At 35.7% G+C, this 17,168-nt stretch overlaps 1 non-coding gene across 1 annotated transcript; it reads left to right on the forward strand.

Moving 5' to 3' along the window:
• The first annotated feature begins 12,676 nt into the window (after nucleotides 1-12,676).
• On the forward strand, nucleotides 12,677-12,780 carry LOC122100500. The gene has a single exon (XR_006146180.1). It is a non-coding gene; the product is annotated as a U6 spliceosomal RNA (small nuclear RNA).
• Nucleotides 12,781-17,168: the final 4,388 nt, after the last annotated feature.

Consider the following 17,168-nt stretch of genomic DNA (forward strand, 5'->3'; position numbering starts at 1 on the left):
GGAGGACAGTTCCCTCTTATATTACCAACTTATATTCCCCAAACATTGGTGCACCCAGATATGTTAAGCAAATACTCTCAAACTTACAGAATAAAATAGATCCCAATATGATAATACTAGTAGACTTTAACACCCCACTCTCGCCAAAGGACAGGTCTACAAAACAGAGGATTGGAAAAGAAGCTACTGAATTAAGTGAGGCCATACTTCAACGGAATTAACTGACATCTACCGAGTATTTCACCCTAAAACAACAGAGTACACATTCTTCTTAGTAGCTCATGGAACTTTCTCCAAAATAGACCATATCATAGTTCATGCAAGGAACTTAAGCAAATACAAGGGGATCGACTTAATCCCCTCTATCCTATCTGACCACAGTGGAATCAAGCTAGTTCTCAATAACAAAGCATACAGCAGAAATTATTCTAATACATGGAAATTGAACAGCACACTTCTAAGCAATGGCTAGGTAACAGAAGAGAACAAAGAAGAAATAATTTCCTACAACTCAATGAAAATGAAAACACCTCACAAAGAAACTTGTAGGACACATCAAAAGCAGTCCTGAGGGGAAAATTTATTGCCCTCAGTGCCCACATCAAGAAAATAGAGACAGATCAAGTAAATTATCTCATGTTGCAATTAAAATAGCTAGAAAAACATGAAAAAAAATGCAACCTAAATTTACTAGAAGGAGCCAGATAACCAAACTAAGACTGGAGATTAATGAATTAGAAAATTGTAGAACCATAGCCAGAATTACCCAAAGAAAAAACTGGTTCTTTGAAAAAATAAATAAAATTGATGGACCGTTGGCAAGATTAATTAAAAAGAAGAGAGGAAACCCATATTAACAGGATTAGGGATGCCATAGGAAAATTCACAATACATACACAAAACATCTAAAACAATCTTAACGGACTAATTTCAAAAGTTATACTCTCTAAAGTAAGAAAACCTGGCAGAAATGGATGCATTTTTAGAGAAATACAAGTTGCCCAAACTGAGCAAAGAAGAATTAAATCATTAAATAAGCCAATATCCTACAACGAGATACAGAAACAATCAGAAGTCTTCCAACAAGAAAAGCCCAAGACCAGATGGATTCACAGCAGAATTCTGTAAGACCTTTAAAGAAGAACTAATGGCCATAATCCTCAAGCTCTTCAGAGAAACAGAGAAGGAGGGAGCTATCCCAAACTCATTCTACGAAGCCAATATCACACTCATCCTCAAACCAGGCAAAGACCCAACCAAAAAAGAGAATTACAGGCCAATTTCCTTGATGAACACAGATGCAAAGATCCTTAACAGGATTCTAGCTAACAGAATCCAGAAACATAAAAAAAAATCATACACTATGATCAGATAGGCTTCATCCCAGAGATGCAGGGATGGTTTAACATACATAAGTCAATAAATGTAATCCTACACATCAACAGAGCCAAGGTCAAGAACCACATGATTATCTCCACAGATACTGGAAAGGCCTTTGATAAAATTCAACATTCATTCATGGTAAAAGCTCTGGAGAAAATAAGAATAGAAGGAACATTTCTTAAAACAATAAAAGCCATTTATGACAGACCAATAGCCAATATTATACTTAATGGGGAAATGCTAAAACCAATTCTCTTAAAATCCCACTGTCTCCACTCCTCTTCAAAATAGTCCTGGAACCCTTACCCAGGTAAATAAGGTAAGAAAAAGACATTAAAGGGATTCGCATAGGAAAAGAAGAAGTTAAACTATCCCTTTTTACAGATGACAAAATACTATACCTTCACGATCACAAAAACTCCATTCCCAAACTCTTAGAAATCATAAATCACTTCAGCAAAGTAGCAGGATACAAAATCAACCCATAAAATCAGTTGCCTTCCTGTACACTGACAATGTACAAGCAGAAAGGGAGCAACCCCATTCACAATAACCTCCCCCAAAATAAAATATTTAAGAATTAACCTAACCAAAGATGTAAAAGAACTATTTAATGAAAACTATAAAAATGTGGTATATATACACAATGGAATTCTGTGCCTCCATCAGAAAGAATGACATTGCCCCATTTGTTAGGAAATGGAAAGACTTGGAAAAATTATATTAAGTGAAGTAACCCAGGCCCAAAGAAACTTAGGTCCCATGATTTCCCTTATTTGCTAAAACTAGTATATTCTGAGTCAAGCAGAAAGGTCAGATAAGTTGATGTTAGAGAAATGAACCCTAAGATAAGCATTCAAATGTATTTTTTCTTTCAGGTGATTGTTTCTAACACATTTATAAGATTAGTTCTTTGTTGCTTTGTATGTTCCTGCCCCATGGTGTAACCCCTGCTTTCACTGTATTTGATGTTGATATAATTTGTGGAGGGGAAGAGAAAAAAACAAATTATTTAAATAGGGATACAGGTGGATCTACTGTAACAATGAGATATACAAGTCATTATGTCGAATACAAACTTTACAACTTTGGTGGGGGGAAGAAGGATTGGGTTGGGGGGGCGGGAGGAGCATGGGAAGAGATGGGAAGGGGAAAGAAAGGAGGAGTCTACAATGATTGATAAGAAATGTACTCATTATGTTGCCCATGTAATTATAAACCTTCTTTACAGTATTTTCACAATAAAAAAAATAAATAAAACTATAAAAAGTTAAAGAAAGAAATTACACAAGATACTAGGAAATGGAAAGACCTCCCATGCTCTTGGATAGGCAGACTTAATATAGTGAAAATGGCAATACTGCTTTCAAGTATTTTCATTGGCTATTTTCATTATTGCCTTTGTTCTGGTTTTCTTATCAGGAACACAGGGTTACACAAAAAGATCTTCCTAAGATATAGGATCTTAGGCAGAAAAAAATAAATGTATAATTAAAGATTTTCATCTCTTAAGAGAACAAAAAGGTCAGAAGACATTTTGTTATTACTTGCATGGTTCAGATGACTTGAATGTTTTGGTTGTTAAACTAAGTGGAATACATGTAAAATGTTACAGTTGTTCCAAACGATGATACTTTTCTGCTCCAATAAGATGAAACCTCTGACAAGGTTAGAGGGCATATCGATTTTGGGGGAGAAGTCTTAATTTTAGAATGCCAAGGTAGATACCTAAAACAGCACTGTCTATCACATATCTGCTAATTTTATACTATGGCCTATAAGTTTATAAAACTACACATATGAATTGAATGAGAAATGTTTGATTTACACAATTGACTCAAAAACAACTAAAACCAGAAAACACTTCTATATATTTATATAAACTAATATATCCAGTGAGGATTTAAAAATTTTTAGAATATATATTTAACATTTATGTCAAAATATTGTTTATTTGTAAATGTTTATTTTTAATTGTTGTCAGTCGTGGGACTTGAAATCTGGACCTGGACACTGCCCCTCAGCTCTTCAGCTCAAGATTAGTGCTCTACCACTTGAGCAACTAACAGTTTTCTTTTGTCTCATTTGAGGTAAGAGTCTCATGGACTTTCCTGCCTAGGCTAGCTTTGAACCATGATTCTCAGCTCTCAGCCACTTTAGTAGCTAGAGTTACAATCATGAACCACTGGCGCCTAGCTACAATACAGTAGATGGAAAGAAATCATTAAAATTACACCAGAATTAAACGAATTAGAATCCAAAAATAAAAATTGTAAGAACCAAAAACCAAAGAGTTGATACTTTGAAAAATTAAAAAAATTGACAGATCCTTAGCAAATCTTATGAGAAAAAGAAGAGAACACACTCAAATAAATAAACTCAGGTATGAGAATGGAAACATCACCACAGTAACAACCAAGATTCAGAACATTATAAGAGAATACTTCTCAAAATATTATGCTAATAAGTTAGAGTGCCTGGCAGAAATAGACGTTTTCCAAGCCAATATCGAAATGCTGAAACAAACCAAGGTGAGTTAAACCATCTTAACTGGCTCATATCAAACACTGAAATAGAAACAGTAATAAGAGACCTCCCATCTCAGAAAAGCAGCTTTACAGCGGAATTCTATAAGGCCTTCATGGCAGAGCTCACACCAATACTTTTCCAACTCTTCAATGGAATTGAAATAGAAAGTTCACTACCGAACTCATTCTATGAAGCCATCATAACCCTCATCCCAATACCAGGCAGGGACTCATCAAAGAAAGAGAACTATAGACCCATTTCTTTGATGAACATTAATGCAAAACTTCTCAACAAAATTCTGGCCAATCAATTTCAACAATTCATCCAAAAACTCATACACCACCATCAAACAAGATTCATTTCAGGGCTGCAAAGCTGGTTCAATATACACAAATCAATTAACATAATTCATCACATCAACAGGAGCAAGGATAAGAACCACATGATTATCTCAATAGATGCAGAAAAAAGCATTTGACAAGATCCAACAATCCTTTGTGATGAGGGTTCTGGAAAAATTAGGAATCCAGGGAACATTCCTCAATACAATAAAGGCTGTATATGACAAACAGCCAGAATTTTACTTAATGGTGAAAAACTAAAGCCATTTCATCTTAACTCAGGAATGAGACAAGGATGTCCACTCTCTCCACTTCAATTTAGTAATAGAATGACTAGCTACAGCAATAAGAAAAGAGGCAATAAAGGGATCCAAGCAGGGAAAGATTAAATAAAACTCTCCCTCTTTTCAGATGACATTAGCTTGTGTTTAATGAATCCCACGGACTCCACACCCAAATAACTCAAGCTGATTCTAATTTTGGCAAAGTAATGGGGTATAAAATTAACCCTCAAAAATCAATGGCTTTTCTGTATGGCAGCAATGAGAAAAGTGTGTCTGAAATCAGGAAAGCAACTCCATTTGTAATAGTCCCACAATCAATAATACCTAGGAATTAACTTAACCAAAGAAGTGAAGGACCTCTATAATGAAAAATTTAAAAAACGTGGAAAAAAGAAAAATTTAAAAACGTGAAAAGGGAAATCAAACAGAAATTAGAAAGTGGAAAAACCTCTCATGTTCCTGGATTGGAAGGATTTACATCGTGATAATGGCAATAATCCCCAAGGCTATCTACTAATTCAATGTGATGCCTTTCAATGTTCCCACGGCATTCTTCAAGGAAAAAGAAGAGGCAATCCAAAAATTTACATGGAACTATTAAAGGCCCCAAATAGCAAAAACAATCCTTAACAGAAAGAACAGTGCTGGAGGAATATCAATACCAAATTTCAAACTCTACTATAAATCCATAGTAATCAAAACAGCTTGGTACGTGCACAAGAACAGACCTCAGCACCAATGGAATAGAGCTGAAAACCCAGAAAGGAACCTACAGACATATAAGCCATCTAATCTTTGATAAGGGAGTTAAAAAATTAGAATAGAGGAAAGACAGCCTCTTCAGTAAATGGTGCTGGCAAAACTGGTTAACTACTTGTAGAAAACTAAAGCTCGATCCTTATATAACACCCTCTACCAGAATCAACTCCAAATGGATCAAAGACCTCAGAGTCAAAGCAGACATTCTGAAAACATTACAGGATGGAATAGCAGAAATCATAGGTCTCCTTGGTACAGGCCTAAAATTTCTTAATAGAAACCTAGAAACACAACAAATCAAAGAGAGGTTGGACAAATGGGATTGCATGAAATTGCTGAGCTTCTTCATGGCAAAGGGTATAGCTAACAAGATCAACAGAAAGACCACGCATTGGGAGATCTTCACTAGCCATACAATGGACAAGGGTCTCATATCTAAAATATACCTAGAATAGAATTGAAAACCCAGAAATGAACCCACAGACCTATAGCACTGTAATCTTCAATAAGGGAGCTAAAAACTAGAATGGAAGAAAGACACCCTCTTCAGTAAATAGTGCTGGAAAAATTGGTTAATCATTTGTAGAAAACTAAAGATGGATCCTTATATATCACCCTGCACCAGAATCATCTCCATATTGATCAGATACCTCGGAGTCAAAGCAGACACTCTGAAATCTTTAAAGGATGGAATTAGAGAAACCCTAGGTCTCCTTTACAGGTCAATATTTTCTTAATAGAGACCTGGAAACACAACAAATCAAAGAAAGGTTGGAAAAATGGGATTGCATGGAATTGCAGAACTTCTGCATGGCTAACACATAGCTAGCAAGATCAAGGGTCTCATATCTAAAATATACCTGGAACTCAAAAAATTAAATTCCCCAACAACAAATTTTCAATGAAACAACTGGGCAATAAATAAGTGGGCTAAAGGCCCACTGAAGAGGAAAGAAGGAAGGGCAATCGATACATGAGGAAATGCTCAACCTCCCTAGCCATAAGAGAAATACAAATCAAAACAACATTGTGATATCACCTCACCCCAGTTCCAATGGCTAAATCAAGAAATATAATTGCAAAAGATGCTGGAGGGGATGTGGACAGAAGGGAACCTTACTGCATTGTTGGTAGGAGTGTAAACTTGTTCAACCACTTTCGAAATTAGTATGGAGGTTCCTCAAAGACGCCACATAGAGCTGTCCAATGACCCAGCAATCCCACTTTTGGGCTTTTACCCAAATGATCACAAATAAGACCTTACTAAAGCTACCAGTACAACCATGTTTATTGCAGCATTATTTACCATGGCTAAGATATGGAACCAACACAGATGCCCCTCAGCAGATGAATGGATCAAGAAAATGTGGTATATATACACAATGGAATTCTATGTCTCCATCAGAAAGAATGACATTGCTCCATTTGTTAGGAAATGGGAAGAATTGGAAAAAATATATTAAGTAAAGCAAGACAGCCTCAAAGAAACACAGTTCTCATGGTTTCCCTTACTTGCAATCCGTAGTATATGTCTGAGACAGCAGAAACGTTCAGATAAGTAGATGTTTGATGAAATGAACCCTAAGGTAAGGATTCAAATGGTTTTTTTTTTTCTTATTGTTTCTAACATATTTATAAGATGATTTGTTTCTTGCATTTTATGTCCCTTCCCCAAGGTATAACCCCTGCTTTCACTGTAGTTTATGTTAATATAATTTGTGGAGGCGAAAGGGAATAACAAATTGTTTATATATGGATACAGGTGGACGTGTTGCAAAAATGAGATGTACAAGGCTTTATATGGAAAAACAACCATTACAACTTTGACTGGGGGGCGGGGATTAAAGAGGAGAGGGACCGGGGTGGTGAGAAGGGAAGGGATGGGAAGGGGAAACAAAGGAGGTGGCAAAAATGCTTGGTAAGAAATATACTCATTTCCGTGCCCATGTAATTGAATCCTCTGTTTACAGTATTTTCACACTAAAAAATTATCTGAAAAAATTTGCATCAGTTGATAGTGCATATGATTTTATTTTTATTACAAACATAGAATGTAGTAAAAATTTTCATTGCAATTACACTGCACTAGGATGTGGGGAGATTCTAATGTGAATAATAGACTGTGCTTATGTAGAGAATTTGAGCATCCAGAATTTTAATATGCCTGTGATCATAAAACTGATACCTTACTGATATTGAGTGACAAACACAACTTCCGATAAGTACAGAAGCTTTCCTTGTATGTTTTTAATACATATTTTTATTGTAAATGTCCTGTGCAGAGTGTTTACAGTTACATATGTAAGGTAATGAGTACATTTCTTATTGAGCATTTTTACCCCCTCCTTGGTTTTTCCCCTACCATCCCTTCCCTTCACGCCTCCCAACTCTTCCCTCCAACCCCCTCCCCCGATAGAGTGTCTTGTACATCTCATTGTTGCAATGGGTCAACCTGTATCCTTTCCTTGTATCTTAAATGAAGAAATGCTGATTGATATGTGCTGATTCTACTTGTGTAGACACACCTAAGATCACTCGCCAAGTCCAAGAGCACGTAATTCACATGCACATCATTTTTTTGTCATTTTGGTATAATTGTGTTCTACACATTTATTGACAGGTTACAAATTATTCTCAAATTTTAATACATTAAAATACTTTCTTTTTGTCTTATTTTCTTGACCATGAAATCAGCAAGACCTCAGTCAGCATTTCTCACATAGGACTTTTCACATGAGTTTGTTAAATGTTGACCTGAGCTCCAATCTTCTGAGGACTCACTCATCTGCTTAAGAATTGATGCTGGCTGTTGGAAAAGAACTCAAGGAAGAATGCCATTTAAAGCCTTATAACTTTATTCTGTACCAGAGTATTTTCCTGCTACTTTGGTTTTTGAGAGTGTCTACAAGAACTAGCATTCCCTGGGGAGCAAGGAGACGCCATATGACGTTTACTTACTGAGATTTCCGATTGACTTGCTATCACTTGTACTGCATTTTGAAAGTCGAATGTGTCAAAACCTACCCATTTGAAGAGATAAGAGGAGATGCTGGGAAGATGGCTCAGTGGTAGAGTTCTTGCTTTGCATGCATGAGGCCTGGGTTCAATTCTTCAGCACCACATAAACAGAAAAAGCTGGAAGTGGTGCTGTGGCTCCAGTGGTAGAGCACTAGCCTTGAGATGAAGAGCTGAGGGACAGCGCCTAAGCCCAGAGTTCAAGGTCTACACTGGGGTGGAGCTTGTATTGAGTACATAACAAACTGCTTCATGTATTTGGCAAGTTACCTGTCTCCAGTGTGCCGTAAGAATAGGACTATCATATAAATTAATAAATTACTTTTAAAAAAGAGATAGGAGTGGTAAAAGAATTTTTAGAGACACATACATCTTCAACATATTTGATTCCAAACATTATGTCTAAGGCATATTCAACAAGTAGTGAAACTTGTGTTGTCTGTAACTATGTGTCTTTCTCCATGTGTGCATGTGTACATGTGTGTATGTATGTATTTTTGTGTATAGTAACATGCATGTATACATATATAAGGGCATATACACACATATATGCATTTAAAAATAAATATACATATATAAATATATGTGTATATATTTATATCAGTTGTTCAATGATTTAATGTATAGTTCCCAGCACATTGTCATTCTCACAAAGTGTACATGATAAACTGCTCTGAGGTTCCGTGCTCTATGATGGGCATCCTTTGTAATCACTTCCCCCATTACCTAGTTTTTCATCCCTGAATATATTCGGTCTACTTTCCACAGGAAAGCATTGTTTTCATTACATGTATTTACTTATAATAAAAGAAAAAGGTCGTTTGTAAAAGAAAAAAGAAAACGAACTTTTAGGTCAGAGGTTAAAAGTATCCTATCCGTTTCAATGATTCCTATGAGATAAAATTTATAACAGTAGTAAAAGTGAAAAGGAATTCCTAGATCTGTTGTTTTGCCATTTAGAATAGAAATGAATAACATCACGTCACTGTTATAACTCTTAAAGAATGCAAGGGTAACTGATGGTCGCTATCATGTTCCCACAAAACCAGTGGATTCTGATGGATAATAGTAGACCAGCAGAAATTCTTTTTTTTCTTATTGTGAAAATACTGTACAGAGGGTTTATAATTACATGGGCAAGACGGTGAGTACATACCTTATCAAGCATTGTAGCCTCCTCCTTTGTTTACCCTTCCTATCTCTTCCCATCTTTCCTCCCACCCCTCCTCCCCCCCCCCCCCACCAAGTTGTAAAGTTCGATTTTGACATGACAACTTGTACTTCTCATTGTTGCAACAGGTCCACCTGTATCCTTATTTAAACGACTTGTTTTTCCACTTCCCCTCCACAAATTATACCGACATCAAATATAGTGAAAGCAGGAGTTATACTGTAGGGGAGGGACATATTAGGGTGAGGTGGTATGACAATGTTGTTTTGATTTGCATTTTTTTATGGCTAGGGAGGTTGAGCATTTTTTCATGTGTCTATTGGCCATCCTTCTTTCTTCTTCAGAGAAGTTTCTCTTTAAGTCATTAGCCTACTTATTTATTGGGCAGTTGTTTCTTTGAGGATTTATTGTTGGGGGATTTAATTTTTTGAGTTCCAAGTATATTTTAGATATGAGACCCTTGTCCGTTTTATGGCTAGTGAAGATCTTCTCCCAATCTGTGGGCTTTCTATTGATCTTGCTAGCTATGTCCTTTGCCATGCAGAAGCTCTGCAACTTCATGCAATCCCATTTGTCCAACCTTTCATTGATTTGTTGTGTTTTCGGGTCTCTATTCAGAAAATTTCGGCCAGAGCCAAGGACACCTAGGGTTTCTCCTATTCCATCCTGTAATGTTTTCAGAGTGTCTGCTTTGACTCCGAGGTCTTTGATCCATTTGGAGTTGATTCTGGTGCAGGGTGATATCTAAGGATCTAGCTTTAGTTTTCTACAAGTAGTTAAGCAATTTTGACAGCACCATTTACTGAAGAGGCTGTCTTTCTTCCATTCTATTTTTTTAGCTCCCTTATCAAAGATTAGATGACTATAGGTCTTTAGGTTCATTTCTGGGTTTTCAATTCTATGCCATTGGTCCTGAAGTCTGTTCTTGTGCCAGTACCAAGCTATTTTGATTACTATGGCTTTATAGTAGAGTTTGAAATTTGGTATTGATATTCCTCCAGCAGTGTTCTTTCCATTGAGGAGCGTTTTTGTTATTCGGGGTCTTTTATTATTCCATATGAATTTTTGGATTGCCTCTTCTATTTCCTTGAAGAATGAGGTTGGAATTTTGATAGGTATCGCACTAAAATTGTAGATAGCCTTGGGAAGTATTGCCATTTTCACGATGTTAATCTTTCCAATCCAGGAGCATGGAAGTTTTTCCCATTTTCTAAGTTCTGTTTTGATTTCCTTTTTCAAGTTTTTAAAGTTTTCACCATAGAAGAGCAGCAGACATGGAGCATGAAAGAGAAAGAGAGGAAATGGGAGAGTGAAAGAGAAAGAGAAATATCACAATACTGAAAGTGTATAACAGATAAACAAGAGCAGTATGAGAATATTCATACTGCTGTCTTTAGACTCTACATATACATTTGAAGGTATTTGATGTATGATAACCCATCAAAATGAAATATAAAGTTATTTTGTTAAAAATAAAAATGTCTCAGGAGAAATTTTAAATGTAAAAACAATCTTCATGGAAGCAAACTCTGAGCTATTTCATGACTTTGAAAAGGATAATGTGGTTGAAGTTAGTATAAATTCAGAAGTATGACAATTCACAATGATATAAAAAGGTATTCATATATTTAATAACATAACCTAAAGCAGAAAGCAAATGTTGGATAATTGATTTTTTAAAAAAACATTCTGTCAGGTGCTTGGAAGGTGGCTCAGTGTTAGAGTGCTTGCCTTGCATGTATGAGGCCCTAGATTTGATTTCTCAGCACCACATAAGCAGAAAAAGATGGAAGTGGTGTTGTGGCTCAAGTGGTAGCACTAGCCTTGAGCTGAGGGACAGCACGTAGGACCCAGAGTTCAAGCCCCATTACCAGCAAAATCAAAATATAAAACAAAACTAAACACAGTCTCTCACTTTTGTGGCCTCAACTCTTTAAAATCACTGCTTCAGCCTCTGGGTAAGATTTTAGGTGTGGACATTTATCAACATTCCTGATTCAGACTCTACTTGATAACTTTATAAATAAATATTTTGTTCTTAATTTTCCTCTTCGTAAATTCACATGCACCTATAAAAAATGGTTTGGCCATCCCAGTAACCTTCTCCAAGTACTTCATAATGATGACTTACAAAAAGTTGTATTATATTACAACAAGGAAAACAATGCTACAAATAAGAAAAACCAATAATTAAATATTAATGATTAATAAAACGAAAAACAAAACAATTACCAGTGTTTTCAGTATTTGAAGGGTACTACGTATTAGATTTTACTATTTTCTCATATTCCTGTACATTTAAAACTGCCTAAGATTATGATGTTCAACAAGAGTTTTATAGGCTATGAGCAGTCTTTAAAGTTACCCATTAAGATTATTATTTATGGCTCATCTCATCATTTGTATATGGCTTATATCATCATTTGTTCCTCACTAACATCTAAAATAAGGAAGCCCTATATTTTTTATAGAAACTATGTAGTTAAAAGTCTTAACTCTTTATTCTGCTCCTTTACACAAAGACTTTGCAACTTCTCATTAGTAAAATTTCTATAAACTCTGAAATGTACATACTTAGTAGCATATGTCTGCTACCATAAATCTTAAATACTTTATCAAAAAGTTTTATGACCTGGGGCTGGGTAGGTGGCTCAGTGGTAGAGTGCTTGCCTTGCATGCATGAAGGCCTGGGTTCGATTCCTCAGCACCACATAAGCAAAAAGAAAAAAGTTGGAACTGGCACGTTGGTTCAAGTGGTAGAGCAGTAGCTTTGAGCTGAAGAGCTGAGGGACAGCGCCCAGTCCCAGAGTTCAGGCCCCACTCGCAGACTCCCACCCCCAAAAAAATTTATGTCCTGCCAAACAGTCCTAGTTTTGGCATATATAAGCAAATTCCCAAAATTGAATATGTTTAAAACATTAAAACTTTAAAAAAAAACCTTAACACTTGCTTCAGTGTTCATTATGACAGGTGCCTTGTATAAAATAATTGAATTCCTCCTCTTACACATCTCTTGAACAACAAATATCTGGAATTATTTTGTTTTTGACATGTCAGTCTTTATTCTTAAATGTGTGCTTATGTAAGAAGTACATGGTTCTAAAATTTCATGGCAATTATTTTGAGCTTACTTTTTGTTGAATTGTCTAGTTTAAGAAAATAAATTACACTTTATATATAAAAAATGTTCTATGCTAAATTCAGCATCAAGTACTCTAACATTGGAACAATACAGAGAAGATTAGAATGGCCCCTGAGAAAGGATGACAGGCAAATTCCTGAACCATTCCATACTTTTACAACAACAGATGCTGGAGGGGATGTAGCCACAAGAGAACTGTACTGCATTCTTGGTGGGAGTGTAAACTTATTCAGCCCTTTGGAAAGTACTATGGAGGTTCCTCAAAAGACTCCACATAGAGCTCCCCTATGACCCAGGAATCCCACTTTTGTGCATTTACCCAGATGATCACAAACAAGACCACACTAAAGCTACCAGCACAACTATGTTTACTGCAGCATTATTTACCATCGCTAAGATCTGAAACCAACCCAGATGCCCCTCAGTAGATGAATGGATCAAGAAAATGTGGTATTTATACCAATGGAATTCTATGCCTCCATCAGAAAGAATGGCATCGCCCAATTTGTTAGAAAATGGAAAGACTTGGAAAAAAATATTAAGTGATGTAAGCCAGATCCAAAGAAACATAGGCCCTATGTTTTCCTTAATTTTTAATAACTATTTTATGTCTGAGATAAGCAGAAAAGGTTAAAAGCTTTGCACATATGACCAGATTAGGCAAATCAAACCCAAGATAGGAACACACGTGTGTTTTTCTCTTGCTTGTTATTGATTCTTACGTACTTATAACAGGTGATGTGTTTTTTTTTGTTTCTTTATATGTTCCTCCCCCATGCTATAACCCGTTTACACTGTATTTGAAGTTGGTGCGCCCACATCTTGTATATACGTTCCTCTAATTTGGGGAGGGAAAGGAAAAAAAAACAAGATGCTTAAATAGGGATACAGGTTGACCCATTATAACAATGAGATGCACATGACACTATGATGAAAAATGAACTTTACAATTTAGGCAGGGGAAGTGTACTTAGGGAGGGGAGTGTGCTTGTAGAGGTGGGAGGGAAGGGATGGTAGGGGAACATAAAGGAGGAGGTAACAATGCATGTTAGGAAATGTACTCATTACCTTGCTCATGTAAATGTGACCCCTGTGTACAGAATTTTACAATAGAAAACATATAACATGTTCTGAGATGGAAGAGTTTATTTCCTTTATTTTACTCATATAATATTGTTAACAAAGAAATTAATGCAAAACACTAATATGAAGGTATTTTGAATGTGTGTGTGTGCGTGTGCAAGAGCGTGTGTTCTCATCCAATTGCATGTATGTTGGTGTGCTCAGAGTTTGAAATCAGGGCTTCAAAGTCTTGCTAGGCCTTTCCTCTCTAGATTGGTGAGCTACTATATGAGCTACATCTCCGTTCCTGGCCTGTTGCTAATTCATTGAAATTTTTGAAAAATAATCCTATGAATTTATTTTTCCCTCATTGGTTTCCAACTGTTATCCACAGATCTCTAGCTTCAGTGTTGATATGGCAAATAGTTAGGTTACAGATGTGACCAACCAGCGCAAGTCTTTTAGAATAATTTTAAAAGTAGAAGAAAGTTTACTTCACGGGGTCCTGTTTTATCATTTATTTTTAAAGCATTTTGGAGTGATTATATGCAAATTTTTTTCGTTTATTTGGATTCTTAACACAATAAGTGAAAATATTTAAAAGTTTTAGTACTTTTTAAAAAGGAAACAGGAACTATGGGACTGAAGAAATTTTTCTCTTATAAGCTCAGCTCTGTGCATGATAACCCAATGTCACCAACACAATCTGTGTTGAAGACCAAATGTAACAGCAAACTATCACCATGGGCAATAATTGCTATGCTATTATTTCTTGGAAATATGAATATTGAATTGAGAGTGTAAGAGAATGGAGAGATTTTACCTACCTTTTGTGTATTGCTGAAAGACTTTTGGAAACTTTGACTCATTTCTTTGCTCAAAGTGTGTGTTTGAGCCATGCACTTACTGCCTTTAATTACAATTTTTCCAAACACTAAAATGGTAATAACATTAGCTTTATAGAAAATGTTATCTTAAGAATTAAGGGAAATAAAACTTGTGAAATACTTAACACAAACGTCTATGAATGAGTTTGAGTTTAGCCAGAAGTTTTTAAAATACTAAAAAGAATGTGATAAGTATTACAGAAACCATTACATGTAGTGAGCAATCAGAAGTAATGTTATCTATTGACCATGCTCTGCTTCCAAGGAAGCCAGGTGGATAACTTCTCATGCTGTAAATCAAACTGGTTATCTTATGTCTTGTGTGTGTAAAAATATCAGGGACAGAATGATGAAGGAATGTTGTAGACTGAGGTGGAGTCCATATGAAAATGTGCAAAACTGATAAAACATAAAAGTATCTTAGTAGTAAATTGTGTTTTACATTATTTAAATTACATCACAAAGATAAGAAAGACCTAGAAAAATGAATTCTCTTTTTGATGTCCTATCATAGGTCCTTGGATCAACTCTTTCCTCATTCTTGTAGAAGTATCATCAGATGAGATGAACTATATTATTTTTTTGTTTGCTTCCTTCCATTTATTCTTCATTTGACACCTCAACAAATTGAGACTGAAAGAAACCAAGGGAAATTAGACACACAGGCTTTGGAAAGAACAATCAATGTAAAATAAATAAAACACATACAGCCTTGTAAAAAGTCTGACTAAATTGAGTTATATAGTCTCAAGCGTCAACAGAAAATGATTAAGAAATATCATGCTATTGATAATTGAAAATGATAGGAGTTGCTTAATATTTTTCCTTTCTACTACTTTGAATTAATTATTGATTTTGAATAGAGAGATTAAAGATGAGATTAACAAGATACTAGATTAAAAATGGACAAAAGTTCTGAATAGACATATTCTTCTTAAAGCCCTGAAAAATCGCCAGTAAGTTTACAAAGTTGTTTAATACAACTCCTATGCTGGCTTAATGTTTTGTGAGCAAAAGTCATTAGAGAAATGTAATTCAAAATTACTATGATACTACTTCATAACTACTATAACTTTTATCAAAAAGATCAAAGGAATCAGGTGTGGTGGCAAAAGATTTTAATTCCAAGCATTTAGGAGGTTGGATAAGTCTAAGGCCAGTCTGGGGTACTGCACATAGCAAAAACCGGCACTTTATTACCTTTAACAAAGGTAATAATGTTGGTGAGAGTGTGGAGAAAAGGAGATTTTCTACACTCTTCTTCAAAATACAGATTAGTGTCCTCCTTGCAGAAAGTAATATGCAGTTTTCTATAGAACTCCAAAGTTAAAATATCATCTGCCCCACCAATCATGTGATTATTTCTCTCTGGGTAACTCAAATATATCTGTAGTTCATTGTTATTCACATCATTCACAACAACAGCCAATATATAAATCGAAGTTCAGTGTTCAACTACAGACTAATAAAGCAACCGTGATACATGACAAATATCTTTCTCTGTTTCATTCTTAAAATAGCAAGATACTTATGCCATTAGCCACAACTTACAATGACCTGAAAGATGTATTCTAAATGAAGAAAAATAATGTACTCTGATCTTTGTAAACACACACACACTCACACACACACACACACACACACACACACACACACACACACACACACACACCAACCTCAAACATTAAGAGAGAAATTTTTTAAAAAGTAAAATAAATTGGAATTACTGTGGCATTTAGGTCACAATGTAGAAGATAGTAGATATACTGGTTGAACCGGTATAGAGTCGTAATGTACAACATGAGGATACAGGGGACAACACTGGCCTTACATAGGAATGAAGCTAAATTAGTACGAGTTGTTTTTCCGAGTAGGGGTTGCTCTTATTTGTTCTTCCTTCAGTAATGGATAAGATGAACGTAATTCTTTAAATATTCCTGCCTATTTGTAGAAATAATAACAAACAATATAGCAATAATGTTGCATGCTCAACATAGAACAAAATGTCAAATTAAACTACATGAGATTATCCTTGATGTAAACTAATTATTACAAATAAAAGAAACCACGGGACCTATGTTTCTTTAAGTCTGGCTTACTTCACTTAATATGATTTATTTCCAAGATCTTCCATTTCCTCAAAAATGAGATGGTAGCTTTCTTTCTGATGGAAACATAGGATTTTGTGTGTGTATGTGTGTGTGTGTGTGTGTGTGTGTGTGTGTGTGTGTGTGTGTGTGTCCAGTCGTGGAGCCTGAACTCTGGGCCTGGGCGCTTTCCCTCAGCTCTTCAGCTCAAGGTTAGCACTCTACCACTTGAGCCACAGCGTCATTTCCGGCTTTTTTTCTTTTTGCTTATGTGGTGCAGAGGAATCGAATCCAGGGACACAGGAATGCAAGGCAAGTGCTCTACCACTGAGCCACTTCCCCAGCCCTGGAAGCATAGTAGTGCATGTATGTATATCTCTCTGTTGTGTGTGTGTGTGTGTGTGTGTGTGTGTGTCATTTTCTTGATCCATTCAGCTACTGAGGGGCATCTGAGTTGATTCCATATCTTAGCTAGGGTAAATACTACTGTAATAAACATAATTGTGCT

This window comes from Dipodomys spectabilis, unplaced genomic scaffold (assembly GCF_019054845.1).
Source record: "Dipodomys spectabilis isolate Male_0828 unplaced genomic scaffold, ASM1905484v1 ptg000581l, whole genome shotgun sequence".
Classification (NCBI taxonomy): domain Eukaryota; kingdom Metazoa; phylum Chordata; class Mammalia; order Rodentia; family Heteromyidae; genus Dipodomys; species Dipodomys spectabilis.